The sequence below is a fragment of the Eucalyptus grandis genome, chromosome 10 (assembly GCF_016545825.1).
Source record: "Eucalyptus grandis isolate ANBG69807.140 chromosome 10, ASM1654582v1, whole genome shotgun sequence".
Classification (NCBI taxonomy): Eukaryota; Viridiplantae; Streptophyta; class Magnoliopsida; order Myrtales; family Myrtaceae; genus Eucalyptus; species Eucalyptus grandis.
This window is the reverse complement of record NC_052621.1, coordinates 22,357,368-22,362,212: the sequence shown is the minus strand read 5'-3', so window position 1 is coordinate 22,362,212 and position 4,845 is coordinate 22,357,368. Positions and strand designations below refer to the sequence as shown.

Genomic DNA, 4,845 nt, shown 5'->3' with positions numbered 1-4,845 from the left:
GGAAATTGATTAATTATTAATTAATTAATTAAAGTGGAAATGGTCAGCAATTTTTTGCTGACCACTTCACACGAATACGTGCACATGTACGCACGAATTCGTGCATGGTGGTCAGCAACCGCTGACCATCGTGCACGAAATCGTGCATAAACGGTCGGCGGTTGCTGACTGTTCCATTCATGCATGATCGCACTCGATCGTGCATGAGAATGAGGATCAGCAACGGTTGTTGATCCCACGATCGGCAACCGTTGCTGATTCGTGTATAAATATTAAAAAAGAAAGGCTGCAAAAGGTTGCAACAAAGAGAAATTTTGTGTAGTGTGCGTCTTGTGTTTTAGAGACATACGAGTGATGCTTTGCTGAAAATAGAGAGCAAAGTGTGTGCGTGTTCTTGTGTCTTTGCGGCGCAAGAAAGAAGAGCGTTAACTCATTCGGGCCATGACTACTATACATCAAGAATACGACGGATTATTTCCACGTGATTGCTAGCACGATCGAAGTGGTGAACATCCGAAATTTCTCTCTTCAGTTCGATGTTCGTTGTTGGTGTGTCTGAACTAGAGGTCCGACACTTGTGGGACTCGAACTGTGGAACATCCGAACCGACTTGTTTCAAAGCGCGCTTCGAGAGGTATTTCGTTTAACTCTCTTTTATGTTTAGATTTTTTATTAAAACACACGAACAACGCCTTAGGAGAATCATGTATAAAATATATATTTGTTTCCGCTGTGTACTTTATGTTAATTTTTCTTATACATGATTCATGAAAACTCAACACCTCAAACATATGGGTAATCGAACATTGTGAATTTAGAAGCCTCTTTCAGTCTTCCAATATCAAAGTCAGCAGTTGTGTTCGTTTGAACTTGTGACATTCTTCAACTTGCACTTATCACATCGACCAACAAAGGAATCTAACTGGATTTATATATAACAATTTTGGCAGATGTGATTAAAGACCCCGCTTCATATTCTGGTCCAATATTAGAAGCCGTAGATGGCATTTTACAACACTCACATTCTCTTGCCTCACTGCATGCTAATCTATTGCTGCAACCACTGAAAATGGAACATTTGCAGGAGTGTGAGCAGGAGTTGCACATTGCATTGATGTATTAGTTAAAGTTTCAGTAGAAACCTCAATTTCACCAAACATGCAACCCCGTTTGGTTCAGCAAAAATTTTCTTGCTACCCATTGGAAAAAGATCATTTCCATATGAAAAAGAAAACCAAAAAATGGATATATGCAGTTAACTGTAAAGCCAGGTTCCATACACTACCTCTTTCAGTTCTCTACAGTAAACAACAACAAAGTGCTCAAGCTGCCTGAAGATAAGCAAAAGAGCAAGTCGCACAATGTAGTGTATACTCAATAATAACTCATATTCCCATAATGCGGTGCTAAAATCTTGAAAGACAACAAACTTCTCGTTGTCAGATGTGAAGAATTCCAGACCTTTGCTGCTTCACCTATTTTGACTGGTGAGGTTAAACTAACTGAGAAGATCATCATACAAGCTAATCATAATCATAACAATACCATCTACGTGGATTCACTTCTAGAACTATAGTGTTTTATGTTTTGAATTTGCCTTTCTATAAACTTCAAGAATATAAAGGTAAGGATGCCAAGAAGGAAGCTTAATCTACACACACTTTTAAATGGAACACAATATATATGCATCAAATCTTTTCAGCTGCACTTTTTTGCAATGACATGCCACGACTAGCTCCACAGTTAAGCAAAAAATGATTCTGATGAGAAGAACTAATTTAACAAAGGCTTTGCACCAAGATGATGAATGCACGCATCATTTAAATCCATGGCAACACAAAACCACAAACACGTATTAGAATTTTCGTGGATATCTAATCAATGAACCTTTTTTGGCTCTGACACATCACAAATAGCTACTGAGTGAAGCATAAAGATGATTTTCATGGAAAGGACAAAAATAAATTTAATCAAAGCATTGTCACGACATGATAGCTTCTAGTCATTGAAAATTGCAAAACAGAGGGACCAGCAACACCGGCAAATAGACAAAATAACCTTTCCAACATGAATGGAGTGTAAATATGTTCGGATGCAAGGTGATTATTGTAAGTTTAAAGACATAAAGCAGTTTGACATGTCATGTAGAAAAATCTGCATGGAACAGTTCCCTAGGCTATCTGATCTTTCCCAGTTAACAATGATGACTGCAAACTATGAGTATTTTCAAAACTTCCCTAGGCTATCTGATCTTATTTATGCATGTATCTTATTAGCTTAAGCTTGCAGCTCTCTATGTTCCACAATCTGCTCTCCAAATGTTATCGTTGTGTTTTTCTTTCATGACATAGTGGTTATCCAATGCAGGTATGTCAAGCCACCAATTTTTACTCTCTGTGTCGGTAATGCATGGGGAGAAGCTGCCTTACTTTTAGCAGCTGGTGCAAGGGGGAACCGTTCTGCTTTGCCATCTTCGACAATCATGATGAAGCAGGTTTTTCCTGCACCTTTGAAGTTCCTAAGTTATTTATACCTTTTATTTCGTGGCCTTTTCAGAGTCTACATTCTGTCAGGGATCAACTTAGGCAGCCTGCTTGAATTCTAATAATTCTTGTGTATCTTCTGTCTGTGAATTGCTAGCCAATTGCAAGATTTCAAGGTCAAGCAACAGATATCGATCTTGCCAGGAAAGAAGTGAAGAATGTCAAGGCAGAGTTGGTAAGATAAATCACTTTGTTGGTTTGAGATATCTGTGAGATTTGTCTTCTATAGGCATGAGATTACTATTCTGGTGGATGACATGATCTAATCAATGCACTTTAATTCAAAATCAGAGTGAGCTGAGCTCGCAAAAGCGCAGCAAATCATGGCCATTTGCTCTTTGAAGCTTTCATGTCCATCAGTTTTAAGTTAATCAAAGCAAGAGGTCCTTCGGATTGGATTCACCCTTTCTACCTTGGGCGATGTCCTTTAAAGTCAACACCACTACTACAAATAAATTAAAGGAATGCTTAAATTGGTTGAACTGGCTTGCTGCTTAATTGTAGTGATTAATGCTTGCTAACAAGCTCTGCCCTCTATGTTAGCCCACAACTGAAGCAGATAGCTTACTCATTTTAAATAATAAGGCCTATTTATAACCGGAAAGTGATGATCTTTTGCTTTATTATGTGGATAAGTAGAGGTCATATTACATCTTTCTGAGCTTCTTCTACTTATAGAACATCATAGACCACCTACTTCGTGCCGCATTCTAAAAGTCCAAGTTAGGTCCAAAGCTACTCCACTAAATTGAAAATGATCTGCAAAGCTTCAGAGAAAGTCTTCCAGTGTTTGTTTAAAAAATTGAAAACTTTACAGATCAAGAGAATATTGTTACTCGTTTCTTTGTCATCCTGGCTCTTTTTGGTTTGCCTCTTTGCTTCATCATGTTAACTGAAATGTGGTACTAGTAGAGGGTCGGTTCTTTGCAGGGTTCTACGAATGCGTGTTTAGTGCTGTTCTCATTAGATCGTTGTGTTGGAATGATGTTCTCAATAAGTTCCAATTCCAATACAGATAGAAGAGCCTGTTTTAATTACCATCTAGAGGGTGGGGGCCTATCTTGTAGAAACTGGCAACTATGTACATATAAAGGAGTGAATTGAGCAAACGAAAGAATTTACTTTTGGAGTCTTGTGATGCTTCTTCGAGACACTGAAGTGGGAACAACTTCCCGCTGACAATTTGTGAAGCTTAAACTCTATGCGAAGCATATTGGAAAAACACCAGAGGAAATCGAAGCTGACATCCGATGACCTAAATATTTTAGTCCTAGTGAAGCGGTTGAGTATGGTATCATAGACAAGGTATGCCCACTGTGTTGTCTACTTGATTTTGCTTGATTTCATGGTGTGCTTAGTATGGTTACCTCACAGGTGCTATACAATGAGACGAGCAGTGAAGATCATGGAGTTGTATCTGACCTGAAAAAAGCGCAACTTATATGATAACGATGCTGTAAAATGAAATTGCTATTTATACAGGGGATTCAGGTAAAGAATGAGTAAGATATTCTTCAACGTGTAAATTTTTCTGTCAAAAATTTTACATATACCCACTTTGTATATTCAGCAGATTGCACAACTAATTTGTTGTTAGAGAGTATGCTTGTTATAATAAGAATGAAAAGAAAATGTGCAATACAAAATGAAGACAGCAGCTAACGAGAATTGGGTACGAGCAAAAGCTTCAACTTTGGGATCATATGCTCCTATTGAACATTTTCTCTCAAGTCTTCTTCTGTTATCCAAATTTTGTCAATGGGTCGTTCCTCTTAGTTCAGTGTCAAGGAGGTTCTAGCAAGGGAGAAGGATATGCTAATCCTTTTCATGGACATCCCACCTTAGTGTTGCCCCATTTTTGCTCTTTTGCTTTTGCAAAACTCTAGTGACTTGACATCTGGAAAGAGTGGTGGCACAACCTTCTGGTTCGACAATGACATTGCTTTCCCTGATCTGATTTTGTTGTCATGATTGTTCTTCCTGAAATTAGAGAGGCTGGGGAAAGGCCTTGCTGGTTGGTAGATCTTGCATCTAGGCTGATGGGACATTAGCCGGGTGTCCCCTGTTGCATTTTGAAGTGCTGAGGACCCGCCCATCTAGGAGTGGTATCTTTTGGAATATTACAGATAGTCGGCATAATGCATCCATTGCTTTTCAGTAGATATTTGCATTAGCAAGTAAATATATGATTGAAATGAAATGACTCAAAAGAATTGGCTTTTTAGCTCAAGAGGTCACCTACAAAATCCGCTGAGCTGTTCGGTTGAAAACATGCAGGTGACATTGTCAATAACGGTTCTGA

The 4,845-nt window shown here is 38.6% G+C and overlaps 1 long non-coding RNA gene across 1 annotated transcript; it reads left to right on the top strand.

Moving 5' to 3' along the window:
* Positions 1-2,399: 2,399 nt before the first annotated feature.
* LOC104443625 lies at positions 2,400-3,944 on the top strand. The gene is made up of 4 exons (XR_725199.3): positions 2,400-2,494; positions 2,641-2,718; positions 3,735-3,848; positions 3,918-3,944. It is a non-coding gene; the product is annotated as an uncharacterized LOC104443625 (long non-coding RNA).
* Positions 3,945-4,845: the final 901 nt, after the last annotated feature.